Source organism: Balaenoptera acutorostrata, chromosome 10, assembly GCF_949987535.1.
Source record: "Balaenoptera acutorostrata chromosome 10, mBalAcu1.1, whole genome shotgun sequence".
Classification (NCBI taxonomy): domain Eukaryota; kingdom Metazoa; phylum Chordata; class Mammalia; order Artiodactyla; family Balaenopteridae; genus Balaenoptera; species Balaenoptera acutorostrata.
The window spans coordinates 36340230-36362683 of NC_080073.1; the positions used below are offsets into that span (position 1 = coordinate 36340230).

At 39.7% G+C, this 22454-nt stretch overlaps 1 protein-coding gene across 5 annotated transcripts in view; it reads left to right on the forward strand.

Moving 5' to 3' along the window:
• The window catches only part of SFMBT1 (Scm like with four mbt domains 1), a 136971-nt gene that overhangs the window by 19012 nt on the left and 95505 nt on the right, over positions 1 to 22454 (forward strand). For 2 of the 5 annotated variants that reach the window (XM_057555348.1, XM_057555349.1), the window contains exon 2: positions 14223 to 14303. The exons of the other annotated variants lie outside the window; for them this stretch is intronic. The gene's annotated coding sequence lies outside the window, so the exon portion shown is untranslated. The remainder of the gene's footprint in view (positions 1 to 14222; positions 14304 to 22454) is intronic. 5 annotated transcript variants of the gene reach the window in all.

Sequence of the window (22454 nt, forward strand, 5' to 3'; positions counted from 1 at the left end):
CTCGCTTATGAACAAGGATACCAAGGTCTAAATATACTTGATTGCAAACTATATTCATGTTCAGTGCTCGTCAATATTTATGACATGAATCTATTACTGATAAGCTTATTTTTGATTAGGGATGGCAACATTTAAATCTCTCAAGATGTGGAGGGAGATCATAGTGGAAATGGTAGGAATTAGTGGGACTTCTGTTGCCTACTTCCCTGCTTCTCTAGGCCCCAATTAAAATTGGCCTAGGGATTTAGGTTGAATGTCTGTTTTTTGGATGTGAGGTCTGTCACTGATAGATCAAAAAATACTTCTTCCACCTACCCCCCAAAAAAGAAAGACAAAATGAAATCCTATGCAGTGATTACATTTACAGATTTAGAATTCTACTGTAATTTATTTATGAAATTCACATCGTTGCTTTTTTCCTTAAATCTGAAACTCTAAGGGCTTTTTAATGTTAAAAGTTATCTTCAGGGAATAATTTATCCTGTTTTTGGTGAATTAAATAATTTATGTTCAAGTACTAGCTTATTTCTTTCATCAGGTTATTTTGGATTTCTGTATTGCTAATTATTTTTCTTAAACGATGATCCTTTTCTACTTGTAAACTAAATAAATGGATCTTTCATGTGCCAGTTTGGATCCATCTCATTATGTTCATGGATTCACTTGTAAGGATAAAATCAGTCTTAAAATTGTGACTAGCTGCAGTCCCTTACTTTCCTAATAGGATTATTTTCTTCAGTCTAAACAAACTGAAAATAAACTATGATTTTTGTTTTCCCATAGACCAGAGTATTTCTATAGCAAAAAAATTAACTACTGCCAGAGCAGCTTACATTCTTCTGTTCTCTGTGCCACCTAATAAATGAGGCCTTCACAGCAGCATCTCTACCACTGACAGCAGCAACATTTTGAAATGTTGGAGTCGTGGAGGAGGAGGGCCATTTTGGCTGGGGATACTGGCCTTTGGCGGATTTGCATTTAGTTTTCTGTAAGTCCCTTTCAGAATCTGAAGTGCGCTTTAGAGAAATATTGCCTCATCAAAATTCTAGGAAAAAAAATGTTCTGTTTAAGTTTAAGCAAAAATCATTTATTTTCCCTTTCTTCATGCTTCCACTACTTACTCCTTTTAAACGATTTTATTCCTCCCCTAAAGTTGCTCTGTTTTTGAGCTGTGGTTGTTGGAGACTCTCATAGAAAGGAGGCTGGGCTGGAAGTCTGTGACACCTAGCCGGTGGAAGGGCCCGCAGACACTCCCAAGGAGTCCATGTCTTACGAAAACACCTTTAGAAACTGTCATCAATTCATTTAAATTAAGTCTCCAGAGGGCAACAGAGCGCACTTGAGCTAGGAAAATAGCTGTGACCCAGAGATACTTACTTACTTTTGACTTCTTAGAGGCATTTACTCTTATTTAACTTTTTATTATGGGAAATTTTAAACATACACAAACGAAGAGGTAATAACAGTGTATCTCGGTTACCGATCACCCCTCATTAACATTTTGCTCTTTTAGAGGCATTTTTCTAATGCATTTAGGCATAAAGCACTTACATTTTATAATTATCTTTTTCTCCTCTTGGCATTATGTTTTAAGCAAAATTTTCTCATTTACATTGGCAAATTTAAGTGTGTACTAGTAACTGCTGAGACTAGTTGTAGAGAAGCGATAATTTGATCTTTCAATAGAAATGCACTGAGTATAAAATAAACAGATCGCTGCTAGAGCTGTACTTTACAAATAAGTTAAGTTATGTATAGAATATTACTGTTAGGCTCAACTTAGCCGACAACGAACCTCTACTTTCACTTACAGTATGGAAAAATCTGTACTATAAAACTCTGGTGGAAACCTGGCTATAGATAGGAAATGTTTTCTTTTCTTCCCTTCTTTTCTCTCCTTCCTCTGTCCTTGATTTATTTCTTTTTTGTGCCACTCATTCTACAAATATTTATTGGCACTGCATGTATAACCCAAACAGAGGGAAGCTTGTATTTTGGGAAAGTAGGGAGATAATAAACTAGTAAGGAAATAAATAGAAGCTAGTATTTGTGATAAGTACTTGGCTGGTAGGCTGAATGATATGTTAGAGAATAAGATGAGGACATGCTCAATAGGGTGACGAGAAAAAAATCTTTCTGTGCTGGTGACTTTTAGACTTACGATGTGAAGGGTGAGAAGCAGCTGTGTGAGGAGCACTTTGGGCAAGGGGATAGTACTTAGGAAAGAGTCTGAGGTGAATTAGGAACCAACAGAGGGAGTGATTGGAAGGAAGATGGAGTGGTAAGTAGGGACCAGACCTTCCAAGGCCTTGTAGATCCTGGTAAGGAGTTTGGAGTTTATTACCTAGGAAGTTACTGAAAGGCTTTAAGTACGATTGTGACAGGATCTATTTTGCCTTTTTTTTTTTTCTTTTCTAGCTGTGCCTCATGGCTTGCGGGATCTTAGTTCCCAACCAGGGATTGAACCCGTGCCCTCTGCAGTGGAAGCGTGGAGTCCTAACCACTGGACCACCAGGGAATTCCCTCTGCTTTGCCTTTAAAAAGATTTCTATCTGCTGTGTAGAGAAGAGACTTCCAAGTGTGAAAGGAGAGGCAGTTTGGAGGCTACTGCAATAGTCCAGGTGGCTTGGATTAGGATGATAGTGAAAATGGAGAGAAGTGGTTAATTTCAAGATACATGGTCACAGTAGACTCAGTAGGATTTGCTAATGGACGGAGTGAGGGCGATTGAGCCATTGACCATGGTTTCTAAGTTTTTGGCTTGGTTGGTTGTTTATCACTGAGATGGGGAAGCCTGGGGAGGGTTGGGTTTAGAAGCAAATTAGAGTTCTGTTTTGCTTGCCTGTGCAACATTGAAATGGAGATTCCAAATGAGTAGTTGGACATATGTGTCTGGAGCTCAGGGAGCAAGTGCCATGAATTTGCATGATATCACCCAGGAAGAGAATGTTGGATGTATATGGGAAAAAGAGAGCTCAGCACTCAGCTCTGAGGAATTCCAAGATTTAGAGTTTGTGTGATTCTGGAGGAGCCAGCAAAAGAGAGTGAGATGGATTGGACAGAGAGGAAGAAGGAAAACCAGGACAGTAGTGTCACAGTAGCTGAGAGGAGAAAATGCTTTGAGGAGTTTACTGTATAGATGGGGGTGCCTGGTGAGACCAGAGAGGAAACCATTGGATTTGGTGATTGAAAGGTCAATGGTGATCTGTCCAAGAGTAATGTCAGTGTGTTAGGATAGACTAGCCAGATTGGGGAGGAAGTGAGGAAATGGCACATGTAGACAAGCTTCTGAGATGAGACTTCTTACTGTGAAGGGAAAGCAGAGAAATGGAGAAGTTCTTAGAGGGCATGACGGGGTCAGCAGAGGTTTTCTTTGATTATTGAGATGGCAGCATTAGAGCGTGTTTGTATGTTCCTCTGATGTGACTAATCCTGTGGAAATGTAGTACAGAAGGAATAACTGATGATGTTATATTATTAAGTGGGTGAAAGGGGTGGAATCTAGAGCCTCTGGAAAGGGCGTTTCCTTTGTCTGAAAGATGGAAACAGATGCAAGCAGGTGATGGGAAAATAAAGGTAGTTCTTGGCCTCTCGCATTTCTCTGCATAGTTACCTTTTTTTCTCTCCTAGTTCTTTATTTTTAAATTTTTTTTATTTTTGGCCACGCCACACGGCATGTGGGATCTTAGTTCCCTGACCAGGGATCGAACCCATGCCCCATGATGTGGAAGCGTGGAGTCTTAATCACTGGACCGCCAGGGAAGTCCCTCTCCTAGTTCTTGAATTCTTCTATTTTCTGAATATGCATAGACATCCCATTTGTAGTAAAGAAATTAAGCAGAAGTTTATTACTGCTTATTGTACATAGACATGCATCTTTTTAAAGAGGAAAAGAAAAGGGTTAAGAAATAGCACAAGATGTATGCTCATTTTTCTTACAAGAAGTCATGCTCATTTTGTTAAGGTAATTTGGAAATATTGCTAATGTTTTTTGAAAAGTGAAAGTATAACCTACAGGAGAAGGGAAGAGGCATGGCGATGCTTTCTTTCATGGCGTTCTGTCTGTGTGAAATGGTGAAATTTCTCCAAGTTGCTATTTAAGTTCAGCCTTAAACTTGACAGTGCAACATGTTGCAGTCCTATTGCTCTGCTTTTGAGGAAGTATTTCTTTATTAAGTGTGTAAGACTGGGTCATGCAGAAGGGACATGGGAGACTGCTATGAGCAGGTTAGACGTAAGCCCTCAAGAGGATAGGGACTTTGTTTTGTTTATCACTTGATCCCCAGAGTAGGGAACAATACCTGGAAGGTAATAGGCACTCAATAAATATCTGTTCCCTGACCATTAAAATAAAGTAAGCATCATTTTATTAGCAGACCTGGAGAGTAAAGTGACTACTGCATCCTCAAATGAAAATGTTTCCTCTTTTATCCAGAGGTCAAATTCTTACCTAAAACAGTGTGGTATGGTAAAAAGAACACGGACATTAGATGAGACAGATGTGGATCCCATCTTTATCTTTTAACACCTTGAACTTGTTTCTTAGCTTTAGTTTTTTTGTACTTCACAGAATTATTGCATATTTGTATAAGGTATGTAAAATACTCCTAGCTGGCATAGTAGGTCCTCAACAAAAGAAGGATCTTGTTAGTTTCCTATTTTGCTCAGTGGTTGAGTCTAGTTACTGGGATCAGATCTAGTTCCCAATAATCAGTTTTGCATGTAGGGGAAAAAAATGAAATTGAATCTTTCCCTTGTAGCTGATGGATTAAGGAACTGAATGTAGAGGCATAATTTAAAAAATTTTAGGTAATAATAATAAGAGAAGATCATTGTGACTTCAGGGTAGGGAAGAATTTTTTAAAACAAGGTGCAGAAAGCACTAACTGGGGACTTCCCTGATGGCACAGTGGTTAAGAATCTGCCTGCCAATGCAGGGGACACGGGTTTGATCCCTGGTCCAGGAAGATCCCACATGCCGCGGAGCAACTAAGCCCATGCACCACAACTACTGAGCTTGAGCTCTAGAGCCTGTGAGCCACAACTACTGAGCCCACATGCCACAACTGCTGAAACCCACATGCCCTAGGGCCCGTGTGCCGCAACTACCGAAGCCCGCGCGCCTAGCGCCCGTGCTCCGCAACAAGAGAGGCCACTGCAATGAGAAGCCTGTGCACTGCAACAGAGAGTAACCCCTACTCACCACAAACAGAGAAAGCCCGCATGCAGCAATGAAGACCCAACACAGCCAGAAAGAAAGAGAGAAAAAAAAAGAGAAAGAAAACCAAAAAACACTAACTACAAAGAAAAGGTTGTTAAATGTGACTACATTAAAATTAAAAGTGTTATCAACAGATACCATAAAGAGAGTAAAAAAAATTAGCCACAGAGTAGGAACATTAATTATAATCACATATAACTATCAGAATATATAAAGAGCTCTTTCAAATCAATAGATAAAAAAGACAGCCCAATGGAAAAATGACTTGAGCGGGCACTTCCCAAAAGAGGAAATCCAGTGGTCAGTAGATGTTAAAAAAAGGTGTTCAACCTTACTTTAATTGGGGAAATGCAAATCAGAACACAGTGAGATACCGTTCTACACTCGCTAGGTTTGCAAAAATTAAAAAATCTCACTGGGAAATGAGTTTGTGGAGCCATGGAATCTTGGTTCACTGCTGGTGGGGTGTGAGACGGGACAGCCACTTTGGGAACGTTGGACATTGTCTGCTTTAAATGTTGGATATAAGCTCATCCCGAACTCAGCCAGACTGACATGTCTGTGGCCTCAGGCTGGCACTGGGACGATCAAGATTAAGGCTGTGATTGTATGATTACTAGAACTCAGGGGGGCCCGTGGTGTCTGATAGTGAGTGAGCAAATCGCTCCTACTTTGGAGGTAGGAGTGTGAACTTAAAGCTCTAATGATTGTTCTTCCTTTGTCCTTTAGTTATTAATGAGTGTGTTCTGGATCTTAGAAAGCCCCGTATTTTCTTTTCTTTTACTGCTAAAAGTAGGGTGCTAAAAAGACAGCGGCCTAAATAAAAGAAAAACAGTTGTTTGTTTGTTTCTAATTTTTTTAATTTATTTTTTTTGACTGAGTTGAGTCTTCATTGCTGCACGTGGGCTTTCTCTAGTTGTGGTGAGTGTGGGCTACTCTTCTTTGTGGTGCACGGGCTTCTCATTGCGGTGGCTTCTCTTGTTGCAGGGCACGGGCTCTAGGCACACGGGCTTCAGTAGTTGTGGTGCATGGGCTCAGTAGTTGTGGCTCGTGGGCTCTAGAGCACAGGCTCAGTAGTTGTGGCGCACGGGTTTAGTTGCTCCGCGGCATGTGGGATCTTCCTGGACCAGGGATAGAACCCGTGTCCCCTGCATTGGCAGGCGGATTCTAAACCACTGAGCCACCAGGGAAGCCCAGTTACATTGTTTTTGATGAAATAAGTCTTCCCCCACTGCATACATTGCCATTTGATGCAGAATATTGAAAAACAAACAATTGTAGGCTTTACTTTTTCTCTTATTTTATTTATTTTTAATAGTTTGATGCCTCTATTCTTTTTTAAATTAATTAATTAATTATTTTTTGGCTGCATTGGGTCTTCATTGCTGCACGTGGGCTTTCTCTAGTTGCTGTGAGCGGGGGCAGATTCTTAACCACTGCGCCACCAGGGAAGCCCCTTTTTCTTTTATTTTAAAAATAGCTTTATTGAGATTTGATTTACTTATCATGAAGTTTACCACTTATTCAAAGTAAACAATTCAGTGATTTTTAGTATATTTCCAGAGTTGTGGAAACCATCTTTATGATCAAATTTTATTTTTATTAGTTTTTTTAAATTTTTTATTTATTTATTTACTTGGCTGCGTTGGGTCTTAGTTGCGGCACGTGGGGTCTTTAATTGCGGCATGCGGGATCTTTTTAGTTGAGGCATGTGGGATATTTTAGTTGTGGCATTTGAACTCTTAGTTGCAGCATGCGAACTCTTAGTTGCAATATGTGGGATCTATTTCCCTGACCAGGGATCGAACCTGGGCCCCCTGCATTGGGAGCGTGGAGTCTTAACCACTGCACCACCAGGGAAGTCCCCATAATCTAATTTTAGAAGATTTTCATTATTCCAAAAAGAAACTTTGTACCTGTTAGCAGTTACTCTTTATCCCTACTTCCTTGCTTCCTCAGCCTAAGGCAACCAGTAATCTACTTTCTCTCTCTCTAGATCTGCCTATTCTAGACATTTTGTATAAATGATATATAATATGTGATCTTTTGTGATTGGCTTAACTTAGTATAACTTAGCATAAAGAGAAATCATTTAACTTTCCCAAAGCTACACAACTAGTAAATGACAACCAAATCCAAAACCTAAGTTCTGTCTTCCCCATACTAAGTTCCATTGAAAACAAAATCTTTACACATAAGCTTTACCAAAATAGATTTCCTCATTTTCTATCATTTCCTCTTAGACATTTTCCTGCATATTCTAAAGCCCCAATTCAGGAAAGAGAACAAGTCACTTCTTAGAATGTTTTCAGAAACACCACCCAGTGAATCAGCTAACAATAAATAAAAAATACATCTGAGAGCTGTCACTGGTAACAGGTATTCCTCTGTAAAAAGCTCTGAGGAACAACAACATAGCTAGTCTACCTTCTAATTGTTCAGCTGTTTTATCGTATTCTTTATTCTCATCACAAAATCAGGTGTCCTAGGCGCTCTCGGGACTGGTTCCTTAGAAACAGACAGGCCCCCTCAATGAGTGTTGATGGAGTGAATGAATAAAGACACAGCTAGCATAAACTTCAATACAGCAGAGAGAAATTATGAAGCTAGAGGAGCCTCAAAATGAGAGCATAAAGCAACGTCACCTCAACAAAATCATTAAAAAAAAAAGCCAAAACCATATTTGAGTCATACAAAAAATAATAGACCTCCACCTACTCACTCCCTACATTTGGATTTTAAAATATCAACATTTGCATATGAGTGCATAATGGCATCTCACTGTATTTTAATTTCTATTTCCCCAATTAAAGCCACAAAAATGGCTATAATCAGGAGAGAGAGAGAGACTAGCAAGTGTTGGCAAGGATGTGGAGAAACTGGAACCACCACACATTGCTGGTGGGAATGTAAAATGGTACAACAACTTTGGAAAACAGTTTGGCGGTTTCTCAAAAAGGTAAACATAGAGTTACCACATGACCCAGCAATTCCACTCCTAGGTATATACCCAAGGGAAATGAAAATATTATACACAAAAACTTGTACATGAAGGCTCACAGCAGCATTATGTATAACAGCCAAAAAGTGGAAACAACTAAAATGTCCATCAACTGATGAATGGGTGAGTCAAATGTGATATACCCATACAGTAGAATATTATCTAGTAATAAAAAGAAACGAAAGACTGATAGGGGCTTCCCTGGCGGCACAGTGGTTAAGAATCCGCCTGCCAGTGCAGGGGACACGGGTTCGAGCCCTAGTCTGGGAAGATCCCACATGCCGCGGAGCAACTAAGCCCATGCGCCACAACTACCGAGCCTGTACTCTAGAGCCCAGGAGCCACAACTACTGAAGCCCGTGTGCCACAACTACTGAAGCCCTCACGCCTAGACCCTGTGCTCTGCAACGAGAAGCCACCGCAGTGAGAAGCCCATGCACCGCAATGAAGAGTAGCCCCTGCTCGCCGCAACTAGAAGAAAGCCCGTGTGCAGCAACGAAGACCCAGTGCAGCCAAAAATAAAATAAACCTGATTTCCTGGCCTTTAGAATGGGACTATTTCTTTTTTTCTTTTTTTACTTTTTAATTATTTTTTACCATATATTAAATTTTTTATTTTATTTTTTTATTGAAGTATAGTTGATTTACAATGTTGTGCCAGTCTCTGCTATACAGCAAAGTGACTCAGTCGTACACATATATACATTCTTTTTTTATATTCTTTTCCATTATGGTTTATCACAGGATATTCAGTATAGTTCCTTGTGCTATACATTAGGACCTTGTTGTTTAGAATGGGACTATTTCAAAGGGTGGTGGAATGGATGAGGTATTATATCGCACAATGCCTGGCACAAGGAGTCAGCTGTCTTCCTCCCTGATCTCAAGACTGTTTTTAAAGAAAACGATGCTGTATAAATAAGCCATGTTCTTTCTTAAAGTAATTGAAACTATCAATTGACTGATTATTATCTAATAGTAATGAAAGTGTGAGAGCATTTTGGCAAAAGAAAAAACAAGAGCTAACAGTAATATATGCAGTTGTAATCATTTCGTAGAATGTAACAAAATTGATGCAATTTTATTTTTTATTTTATTTTATTTTTTTCTGCACATGTGGGATCCTAGCTCCCTGACCAGGGATCGAACCCATGCCCCCTGCAGTGGAAGCACATAGTCTTAACCACTGGACCACCAGGGAAGTCCCGATGCAATTTTATTTTGTAAATTAAAAAAAATTATTTTTTTTAAATTTTATTTTTGGCTGTGTTGGGTCTTCGTTGCTGCACGCGGGCTTTCTCTAGTTGCAGCGAGTGGGAGCTACTCTTCGTTGCAGTACGCGGGCTTCTCACTGCAGTGGCTTCTCTTGTTGCGAAGCATGGGCTCTAGGCGCGCAGGCTTCTGTAGTTGCAGCATGCAGGGTCAGTAGTTGTGGCTCACAGGCTCCAGAGCACAGACTCAGTAGTCGTGGCGCACGGGCTTAATTGCTCCATAGCACGTGGGATTTTCCCGGACCAGGGCTCAAACCCGTGTCCCCTGCATTGGCAGGCAGATTCTTAAGCACTGCAGCATCAGAGAAGTCCCCCTGATGCAATTTTAAATCACTCTTAATTCTTAGGAGTTACCTTTTTTTTTTCTTGTCAATTCTAGATTTTTCTGCTATTTCAAGTTATAAGTAAAAATTCTTAACAGGAGAAGATTTTTAGAGGTCATGATTATATTCTAAAACAAAATGTACTTCGTTTTGCAATAGTAACTTGTAGGAATGTTTCTGATAAAAGGCACAGGGAAATGCTCATAAATGCAATGTTTTATTTTCCACCATTTTGTTGAAAATCGTTAGTATGTCCTTGACGGAGAAAACTGCTCTTTTTTTCTATAAGGTAAGATGGTGTTACATGCTTTGTAACAAGTGAGGTTTGCATCTTGAGTTAATGACTCTGTAAGTATAATAATGTTACATTTTGAACGAATTTAAGAATCTATAAGGAACTTGTCCAGAAATTTTTTATCTGGTGGCATAGTTCTCGCATTGCTTTCAGTATTATGAAATTCTAAAACAGTGGATTTTAGTAGAACACTGCGTCTGGTCAGCTTTGAACTCATCCATATATACCACTAAGAGTTGTATTCATGATGACATATTCTGCCCATTCTAAATTTATCTGTTACTTACGGTCCCCTTTGTAGAAGAGTTTATTCTTCAGATAAAAGATTGAAGAATGAGTACTTTTATTATTTTGAGTACAAACTAATGGATAAGTTGTAACTTAGCAAGTTTTATGATTGGCTGGGACTATCTCTGTTTAAGGCTCAACACTGGAAACATGGAAAAAAATTTCCATTGAACCAGTAAGAGTTTTTGCAAATCAAATTCTATAGCACTACAACTCCTATAGCAAGTTTCTAGATGATTGTGATTGGTCTTTCAGATGTTTTATTTATAAAAACATGGTTTAGGATTTCAAAAAGGTAGTGTGAAATATTTGTAATTTTTTTTATAGCTTAACAAGCTCTTTGTGTCTTTGTTATTGGTCTCTCAGCACTCAAAACCTTTCAACTGTAAAGAAGACAGAATATGTTCCAATCAGTGTATGTTAATTTGTTATATTTATAGCTGAACTCTGTTCGTTATGGAATTGAGCTCGCAAAGACTAAAATGTGTCTGTCATTTTCTTTCAATTCTAGCACCTTCAATAATGAGAAGTATGGGCGCTAACCTTTGACTTTTGGATTTTTTGGTCAGTGTTTTCCTAATTACTTTGGTGAACAAAGGATTGTGAGAACTGTTCGATATTGCTGCCCTTTTTAAGGGGCCATTAAATCTTGTCCATTTGCTGCTTGTTCGTTTTATACCTAAATATATGGTTGCTTCCTATTCACTGCATTCACTTTGTATCCCCGCCTTCTCCTCTCAGCCACCCACGTTGCAGCCTCTGCTCCTGCCACACAACTGGAAAGCTCTCTCAGACGTTGCTGGTGATCTTTGCATTGGCATGTCCAGTGCCCTTTTCTCAGTCTTCATTATCCATTGAACTTCCTTTCATAATTGTCTTTGTTGATGGTGCACTCTTTGCGAGAGGGCATTTTCTTGACTTACTGCATTTATATTTCTTCTCTATTTAATGTATGTGAAGTGACTTTGATAGTGGTCAACAAAAAGTGCTACCTCCTTTCCCCTTTTTGTTACCTCCTTTTCTTCCTCTTGGGTTTTTCTGAGAAGTAGCTGCCTGCACTTGCCATTGACTCATAATCTACAGCCCAGCCTGTCTTATACTCTGTCATCTCTTACCAGCCTAATTTTCACCTGCCTGTGGGACTTCACCTGGATGGCCCACTCTTTTTTTTTTTTTTTTTAAGTATTTATTTATTTATTTTTGGCTGTGTTGGGTCTTCGTTTCTGTGCGAGGGCTTTCTCTAGTTGTGGCAAGCGGGGGCCACTCTTCATCGCGGTGCGCGGGCCTCTCACTATCGCGGCCTCTCTTGTTGCGGAGCACAGGCTCCAGACGCGCAGGCTCAGTAATTGTGGCTCACGGGCCCAGCTGCTCTGCGGCATGTGGGATCTTCCCAGACCAGGGCTCGAACCCGTGTGCCCTGCATTGGCAGGCAGATTCTCAACCACTGCGCCACCAGGGAAGCCCTGGATGGCCCACTCTTAACCCAGGAGTCCGTATCAGTCATAAAGGATGCACCAGTCTTTGACATGTCCCCCACCCCAAAACCTCAGTTCTGTGTCACTACTCTGGCCTTTCACATGATAGAATTTGAAGTCATCTCTGATTTTTCTGTTATTTCCTACTTTGAAATATCTCTTAGGTTTAGTGTTTCCTCACCATTCTGATGGCTGCTTCTCTGCCCCAAGCCCTCAGCCTTTCGTCTCTGGGCTGTTTTCTGCTGGTCTGCCTCTAGTCCTAATTTTCCTTTAACTGTGTATATATCAGCTGACAGATAAACTTTAAAACGTAGTACTCCTGGAGTCTTTCCTATTTGGTGCCTTTTGTGTAATATGTAACTTTCTACTGTGTACACCCCTCTGTGTGGCCTTATGCTATACACCAGCAGACTGATCTGTCCTTCCACCTTACGTGCAAGCACACTCCCCCCACCCATACACACAGCTGATGCCAGTCTCATGCCTGCCTTGCTGCCTTTTGCATCCTGCTTGCCCTGCTAGGAATGTCTTCTACTCTTTCCTCTACCTTTCCAAGGTTCTGTCCATTCTTCTTCAAGATGAAGTTCCTTTACTTTTACATGCAGCTTTTTTTTTGGCAGCTATCTTGACTCACGGTTAACTTTTCCTTCTCTGTGCAGCTGGGTTTCTAATGTCTTGCATTTCAGAAATTCCCCCGGTGGCTCTGTCCCTAACTTTAAAATCCTTTAGGGCAAGACCGACCTTTGTATCATGATCTTCCATCCCTAGTGTAGTGCTAGGAACGAAGGAGGTGCTCAGTAGTAGGTGGAGGTCAGTTTCGAGAAGGGTTGAGAAAACATTGTAAACATGTGGGTTTCTAATTGCATTGGTAAATATTGGAAGACAGTTCTAAAGATAAAGATATAAAACAGATTTTTATAAGGTTGGTGGTATTTCCCTGGGATGGTTTTATCTTTTACCTGGTGACGTTTTGTTGATATGTTATAACAGATATTGTGGAATTAAAATTCAGTGGGTGAAACTTTGAGCAAATTACTTTATTTAAACATAATGTTTTATAAGTTAAGTTCTATATATAGAGAGAGACTCATTTGCCACTTTCTCAGTCAGCTACTGTAAATACTATGTTATAAATAAAATATCATTAGTCACACATACTATATTTTGATTGTACAGATTAAGTGAATGTCATCTTATTTTGAAACATGGCTCCACTTTACCCCCTTGTACGTTTTCCCGTCTACATTATATAAAGAAAGTTAAGAAAATTTCTTGTTTAATTTTCCCAGAGCATCTGTGGAATAGAAAGGGCCTACCAGCTCTACAGAGAGTTAAATCAGGATCCATGAGCTACTTGCCCTAGCTGGGCAGCCGTGTCCAGTCACTGCCCAACTGTTCTCTCTCTTTTTTTTTTTAAAATTATTTTGGCTGCGCTGGCTCTCAGCTGCGGCACGCGGGATCTTCGTTGCCGCATGTTTAGTTGCAGCATGCGGACTTCTCAGTTGTGGCATGCATGCGGGATCTAGTTCACCAACCAGGGATCAAACCCAAGCCCCCTGCATTGGGAGCGTGGAATCTTACCCACTGGACCACCAGGGAAGTCCCGCTGTTTCCTCTTGATAGCTGTCTCCTTTTGCCTTCCCCTGGGCTAGGGAGGGGCTGCCAGAAGCCCCCTGCAGTCCAGGCTGTAGGAGCAACTGAGAGCTAGAAGAGCTTTCTGATTCTTCTCCCTTTATTCAAATTGTGCCTTGTTTGTTTAGTGAGAAAACAGAACCTCTTCTTTGAGTTCAAAGGTTTCTTTTGCCCTTTTCCTCTAGGCCTTAAGACATTCCAACCTTGTTACTTGCTTTTGTCTCCTTTCCCACTAGTTTGAGGCAAAGGGGCAATGTTTTATCTTTATAGCTGCTTCACAGTACAGCACAGTACAAGAACCAAGTAAATATTTGTTGAATGAATAAGTGGTTCATGTGTTTAAAAGCCAAACTTTTTTCCCCTTTATTCTCTCAAATTCTCAGCAGATTAACAGCTTTGTTGTTCAAAACCAAGGGTTCTTAAGCTTTTTGATATGCATATATCCCTTTGGTAAACTAGTGAGGCCTGTAGACCATTCTCAGATTGCTGGTTTTAAATAAATAAAATACATAAGATTAAAAAGGAAATCTTTGTGTATATCTGCATCATCTGTAATGTGATATGAAAATATGTGTTCTTTCTGTGGTGACAAAGTTACAGTTACTGTTAATATTGCTGTGTTGTCGCCTACGCTCATATTTGAAGGAAATCTTAAATTTCAATTTGAGATTAGTTAAAACAGATGTAACAGCTTTCTCTCATTCACATTCATGCAGCCCTGAATTCTCTTCATGGATCCTAGCACTCCAGGTGAAGAACCTTGCTCTAAACAGTAGGAATAAGAGGAACTATTTAAGGTAGGAAGACATTTTAAGAAATTTGACACTGTTGCTGATTTTTAGTAAACAAGTCTGTGATAGGGGGAGTTGACAAGATTATTGTAAATTGCTGAGGATGTTGATGGACGAAGACTTGGGGGTTAAATAATTTGTTTTATAGTGATAACAGGGAACTGTGGGGGTAAGGGAGTAATTTCCTGAGTGCATAGTATACAGAAAACCCTTTTAAACATACATATGTGGTGTCTTTCTTAATCATGTTTGGAAATAATAGAGTTAGCATTTAGTGGGAAATTCATGAATGCTGGAGTCATAGAGACCTGAATTTTGAGTAGTTTCTTAATCTTGCTTGAACCTTGGTTTTCTTACCTGTAAAATCATTATAATGCTTGCTTCCAAGTTCCGTGAAGATGAAGCGTTTGAGAGCGTGTCACAGTGCTTGGAGCTCCCAGCTGGTGCTGGTTTCTCTGTGATGGGAGTGGTTTGCCTTTGCCTTGTGTAAGTCCAGGGTCTCATTTCCTTCTCCATAAAGCAGGGGTATTGGAGTAAAGGATCCTTAATATCCCTTTAACCTGAAAAGTTGTTTGGTATTAGGAAGCCTACTTCTTAGGCTTACTAAGATGTAAACTTACTAACTAGATGCAAGCTGTAAAGAGATTGTTTAGAAGTGGGAGAGAATTAGTCTTGAGTATCTATAATCTGGAAGGCATTTTCAAAGAAACCAGCTTATTTCATCCTCAGAGCCACTCTGTAAAAAAGTTGGTATTCCCGCTTTACAGATTAGGGTATTGACCCAGAAGAGTAAAAAATCTTCCAAGGCCATGAATTCATTTGTGATGAACTGGAGTTTGAAGTCAAGGTTACAATGTGGAAAACCTGTTTTGGGCTTTCGTTTTTTGTTATACAGCACTGTTTCGCACTACTTTCCTAGTGATCAAATGCCAGACTCAGTTTAGTACTTGTCCTACAAAGAGAACACTCTTGTTGGAAAGAATACATGTGTATGTATGAAGATTATATTTATTGCTTTCATTTTGGAGAGATAACCAATCATTTAAAAATATTTTTAAAATTTTGAAACAGCCAGAAACAGGGAAAACTTATAAGTACAATAGGGAAAATGTTTTCCCACCCCAGAGTCCTTGGCAGTAAGTTGTCCATCTGATGCTCCATCACTCCAGAATACCCTGCAGTGTTACTTCTGCAGTAAGGACATTCTCCTACGTAAGTACAAGATAACTCTCAAAATCCGGAAATTAACACTGACACGTTATTACCATCAAATACACCTCAGACCCCATTCAAGTTTGACCAATTGCCCCAATAAAGTCTCCCACCTCCCCACTGCCCCCTTTTCTTGGTAAAAGCAAAGGGATCCAGTTGAGAATCATGCTTCGTATTTAGATGTCAAGTTGTCTTCAGCCTTTCTTTTGATTTTCATGATCTTGATGTGTTTGGAGATTATAGGCCTGATATATTTTAGAATGACCCTCAATTTGGGTTTATCTGATGTTTTCTCAAGATTAAACTAGGGTTATAGGTCTTCGGCAGGAACATCACAGAAATGATGCTGTGTCTTATGTACCCTGAAAGGAGGCACAGATTTCAATTTGTCCTGTTTCTGATGATCGGCTGTTTATGGTGGTATGTGCCAGGCTTTCCACTGATAAATTACCCTCTTTCCATTTGTAATTAATTAGTATTTTGTGACTAAGTACTTTGAAACTATGTAACTATCCCATTCTTTGTCAAACTTTTGATTTATTAATTTATATCAGTATGGACTCATGGTTTTCTGTTTTATTCAGTGAGCTATAGTTTTGTTACTCATTATTTTTATTTATGTGTAAGTTGTCCTAGATGTGGCCAGTGGGAGCCCCGTTAAGCTGGCTTCTTTGTCTTTTGACCTGTGTCCATCATTCTTTGGAGCATTTTCTCACTTTTTGGCATCAAGTGTTCTAGGCCAGGGTTTCTCACCTTTGGCACTGTAAGTGCTCGTATGCATGGCTATTAATCTTAGTATCCATTCTATTCTGCAAGAAAATAGAACATTTTTGAAAAAAATAACTACCAAATGTCAACCTTTTTGTATCCTTAGTAATATATCACTTAGCGTGACTTTCTGATACTACTGTGAAGGTGACAGAGAACCTGATATTCCCTTTTGTGCATTTTTCTTCTCTCCTACCTAGGGGAAAAAAGAGGTCTTCTTGTCTAGGAACTGCCAAAAAAAAGATAGTATAATTGTCAAAGCTTTTCCACTGTCAGAACAAACATTAAACAAAGCAAAGCAAAATAAACATTTCAGTGTCATTGGCACAAGAGTGGAAGAGGAAATGTGCTCTTCAGTTATTTGCTTGCTCATCTATCATGTATTTAATGAATATCTTCTGGTATCAGGTACTGAGCAGGGCTCTTTGCAATGCAGCTGAGATTCCAGGGCAAACAAATCAATGGTTCCTGCATACCCTCAAGGAGCTTACAGTCTAGTGGTTAAGAGATGAGTAATCGTGAAAAGAAACATGGACTGACAGATAGTCATACAAGGAAATGCCCTGAGCAGCAGTTCCTTACTTAACGAAATGTGGCAGATGTTCTACTTTACAAACTGTTCTGAGGGTAAAATGAGCTCATTAAAGGAAAAGTCTTTTGGAAACTGCAGACATCTTACATAAATGAAGTGTTTCTTTCCTGTCACTCTATCTTCTGGTGTTTCTGGTCTTCTTTTTAGAATTACTAAAGTAAGCATCCCCTAATCTAGCTTCCAGGCTCTTCCTCCCCACTCCAATCCTGAACATTACTGCCCATCTTTCTATATGTACACTACCATTCACTTTCATGGCACTTAACTCTGTTCGAGTGTTCCCATATTTCCTTCAGGTTGAAGTCCAAACCTTTGGTAAATAAGGCCTCCAGGTTAGCGTCAACCTAGCTTTCCAGTCTTGTCTTGTCACTTGTGTTGAAGCCCTCAACCCAAACCAAATTGGTCTAGTTGCTGTGTCTGAAGTACACATTGCACTTTTCCAACTCTGTACCTTTGCTCTTATCCTTCTGCCTGGAATTATCTTCATTTTCTCCATTTTTCACAGTTACATCCTCATTCTGGACCTGGCTCAAACCAAGGCCTTCCTTCGCTTTGCTCCCATTGTGTGTGGTCTGTCCAGAGCACTTGGTAGTCATCATTGCCCTCTTACGTCACTGTTAGGTTTTCCCAGCTGGCATTACATGCTTTCAGTGTATAGGGACCATATTAAACATGTGTTTTATATTTCCCATATTTATGTAGTGTTCAATAACTTTTTTCTAATTGATAAGAAAAGTGATTAATTCAACCCAACTCTGAAGAATTTAAAAACAAAAACAAAGGGCTTCCCTGGTGGCGCAGTGGTTAAGAATCCGCCTGCCAATGCTGGGCACACGGGTTCTAGCCCTGGTCCGGGAAGATCCCACATGCCGCGGAGCAACTATGCCCGTGCGCCACAACTATTGAGCCTGTGCTCTAGAGCCTGTGCCCCACAACTACCGAAGCCTGTGTGCTTAGAGCCCGTGCTGCGTAACAAGAGAAGCCATCGCAATGAGAAGCCTGTGCACCGCAACGAAGAGTAGCCCCTGCTCGCTGCAACTAGAGAAAGCCCGCGCACAGCAACGAAGATCCAACACAGCCAAAAATAAGTAAATTAAAAAAAAATCCATTATCTAAAAAACAAAACAAAACAAAAACAAAGCCTGACTTTTCAGAAACACAAACTGAGTTCGCACTGCAAAAAATTATTGCTCTGTACCAATTTTGAATTTTGTTAAAAGTTACAGGGACTTCCCTGGCAGTCCAGTGGTTAAGACTTTGCCTTCCAGTGCAGGAGGTGTAGGTTCGATCCCTGGTCAGGGAGCTAAGATCCCACATGCCTGGTGGCCAAAAACCCAAAAAACATAACACAGAAGCAATATTGTAACAAATTCAATAAAGACTTTAAAAAATGGTCCGCATCAAAAAAAAATCTTAAAAAAAAAAAGTTACAACACATCTGACTTAACTTGTCCCTTGCCTCTGCAAAAGATGAACACTTTTGCACTGTGAGTACACTGTTGTCAAGAAGGAGGCTTCAAACTGAGACAGTTGCAACCCCTTTTGTCCCTCTCTTTTGACCCATTTTGGTACCAGGGTTGGACTGCTTCAGCTTAGCAGTTAGATGTATTAGCTGGGGTCAAGTGGGGTGCCCAAGATGATACAAGTGGATGCTGGTGGTGCTGAAAGGGGCTCAAGACAAGACCCAGTATTTCCCTTTTGTACATGAATGATAAAGAAGTTGTGTCTCAGAATCTGAGGAATCTGCCACTTGATTATCTACCATAATTAAAAATGAAAATCAGAATAAAACTGAAGTCATTAAAAGCAATTCATTCTACTAAAAAGAAATGCCCTAGTGTACTATGGGCAAAATGGGAAAAGTGTCTCATGCTGTGAGAACAGAAAATAGGAGGAACCATGAGGTTAGGTTTCAGTAACCAAATGTGATCTAATAATTGGTGTTACTGCGTCTTTTTGAGTTGAAATTCCATATTATATCTAGATGGATTTTCAATGATAGACTGTTTTTTTCCCTTACTGCTCTAACTTCAACATTCACTGTTGAAAGAATGGGTTGTTGAAGAAAAGAATGGTCAGAAATTGGAAATACTCAGATAACAATGATGATCTTTTAGTCAATACATACTTGTTAAATATCATTGATTTTCCAGAAAGATCTCTAAAATACAAAATGCATTTTGGATGTAATGTGTTTTGGACGTGATGTCCAAAATATAATTTGGGATATTAGTCATGGGAGTCACCTCACGCTGCTGAGAATGCAGCAGGTTTTTTCAGAGTAGTAGCATCCATGAATATCAGGATGTCATTTACCATGCACACTCTTTATTTCTGTGTTTACAGCAATTAATGCTGCTGCTGCTTCTTTGTTGCAGCCTCTAAGAAGACTGATTTATCACTATAATTTTTTTATGGTCTACTTTTCATTATAACAATATTCAAACATACATGGAAACAGAAAGCCCTGCTACTTGGTTTCTGCAATTATCAACACGTGGCTGGCTTATTTTATCTATACTCTTTCTCTCACACACACACAATTTTGCCTCCCTCACTGTATTGTTATACAGCAAAACTTGAGTATTTTATCACTTCATAAATAATTCAGTGTTTATCTCTAAAATGATGACTTTTTAAACCATACATGTTTATCACGTGTAAAAATCAGTTAATTCCTTAATACTATTAAATATCCAGTTGGAAATATCACATGATATCGCTTATATGTGGAATCTAAAAAAATGGTACAAATGAACTTATTTTCAAAACAGAAATAGAGTCACAGATGTAGAAAACAAACTTACAGTTTCTGGGGGAAAGAGGGGGAGGAAGGATAAATTGGGAGATTGGGATTGACATATACACACTGCTGTATACAAAATAGATAACTAATAAGGACCTACTGTATAGCACAGGGAACTCTACTCAGTACTCTGTAATGGCCTATATGGGAAAAGAATCTAAAAAAGAGTGGATATATGTATATGTATACCTGATTCACTTTGCTGTACACCTGAAACTAACACAGCATTGTAAATCAGCTATACTCCAATTTAAAAAAAAATCCAATAGGTATCATCACTTATTTTTTTTTAAGATTTAATTTTATTTATTTTTGGCTGCGTTGGGTCTTTGTTGCTGCGCGCGGGCTTTCTCTAGTGGTGAGTGGGGTCTACTCTTCGTTGCGGTGCACAGGCTTCTTGCGGTGGCTTCTCTTGTTGCAGAGCACGGGCTCTCGGCAGGCGGGCTTCAGTAGTTGTGGCACACAGGCTCAGTAGTTGTGGCACATAGGCTTAGTTGCTCCGTGGCACGTGGGATCTTCCCAGACCAGGGATCGAACCCGTGTCCCCTGTGTTGGCAGGCGGATTCTTATCCACTGTGCCACCAGGGAAGTCCCATCATCACTATTTTGAATTCTCTTCCACGTGAAGATTAAAATTTGACTTGTGGTATTGGCTGTTATGCAGAACCTGTAGAGGTTTTTTTCTTTTGAAATTGAGATCTAAAAAGAATAGCTCTGTTTCTGGAATGAAAATCTAAATATCATACTTTTGTAAAATATTTCGGGCTAAGACCAAAAAAAACAACAGCCAACCACTGAAAATCTAGGTATAACAACCTTGATTAAATTAACTTGAATCATTGTGTTTTTCCCATTGCTTCAGTACTTCATGAATACCATACTACTTGTTGGAAAAAAGAGGAAGGTGTTTTGAAAATTTGTGCTCCAGATTTAGCAAGCTGGTGCTGACTAGGTGATGAGTTTGTGTATGGCTCTGGGTGGCGGTCACTGGTCTTGGACTGTGGGATTTAGGGTGCTCAGGACAGGCATCCAGTTATTCAGTATAGTTCATTTTAGCAGGTGCTTAAATGAGCACTTACTCTGTGCAAATTAAACTGAGGAGAATATCTCCTAACTACTGAATGTTGAGTTAATTTGAAATAATAATTCTCTTATTTCTGTTATAATTCAGAAATATCACAATACATAGTGCAAATTGTGTTTGAACTTTTAAAAGTACAAACTGGACTACTCCATAGAAAACACATTTTAAAATAGGTTATGGGTACTTCCCTGGTGGCGCAGTGGTTAAGAATCCTCCTGCCAGTGCCGGGGGCACGGGTTCGAGCCCTGGTCCGGGAAGATCCCACATGCCGCGGAGCAACTAAGCCTGTGCACCACAACTACTGAGCCTGCGCTCTAGAGCCTGCGCTCTAGAGCCTGTGAGCCACAACTGCTGAGCCCACGAGCTGCAACTACTGAAGCCCACGTGCTCTGGGGCCCGTGCTCTGCAGCAAGAGAAACCACCGCAATGAGAAGCCTGCGCACCACAACAAAGAGTAGCCCCCGCTCACTGCAACTAAAGAAAGCTCACACAGCAACGAAGACCCAACGCAGCCATAAATAAATAAATAAATAAATCCCTTTTCTCCATGCCCTCTCCACCATTTACTCTTTAAAAAAAAAAAAATTATTTATTTATTTGGTTGCACTGGGTCTTAGTTGTGGCTCTTGGTCTCCTTAATTGCTGCTTGCTGGCTCCTTAATTGCGGCTTGTGGGCTCCTTAGTTGTGGCATGTGAACTCTTAGTTGTGGCATGCATGTGGGATCTAGTTCCTGGACCAGGGATCGAACCCAGGCCACCTGCTTTGGGAGTGTGGAGTCTCATCCACTGTGCCACCAGGGAATTCCCACACATGCTGTTACTTTTTAAAAATGTGTTGTGCAACAATGTGAATGTACTTGATGCCACAGAACTATACACTTAACAGTGATTAAAATGGTAAATTTTATGTTATGCATATTTTACCACAATAAATAAATTTTAAAATATTGTTTACAGGACCAAAAGGCCATTGCATTGCATTTGGTCTCTTAATTCTCTGTCTTTTTTTAAAAAATTGTTTTATTGAGGCATATTTTATACCTTAAGTGAGCAGCTTCATAAATTTTAGTAAGATTATACAGTTGTACAACCATCATCGAAATTTAGTTTTAGAACACTTCCATCACCCCCAAAATGATCTTTTGTCCATTTACTGATAATCCTGCCTCTTCCTGGCCCCAGGCAACCACTGATCTGCTTTTTTTTCCTACAGTTTTGCCTCTTCCACACATTTCATGTGAATAGAATCATTCAGTATGTAGTCTTTTGTGCCTGGCATATTTCATTCAGTGTGTTGTTTCTGAGATCCATTCCTATCATTGCACGTTTTGGTAGTTTGTTCCTTTGTATTTTGCTGAGAAGTATTCCATGTTATAGATATACCATATTTTGTTTATCCATTCACTACCTGATGGACATTTGGGTGGTTTCCAGTTCATAGTAGTGAACACTTGTGTAAATGTCTTTGTATGGATATATTTTCATTTCTCTTTGGTAGATGCCCAAGAGTGGAATTGCTGGGTCTAAATTTTTAAGAAACCGCCAGACTGTTTTCAAAGTGGCTGTACCATTTTACATTCTTTTACATTCATTCCAGTATTGTGTGAGAGCTGCGGTTTCTCCACATCCTTCTTAACGCTTGGTATTGTTAGTCTTTCACTTTAATCATCTTCATTGGTGTGTAATGATATTTCG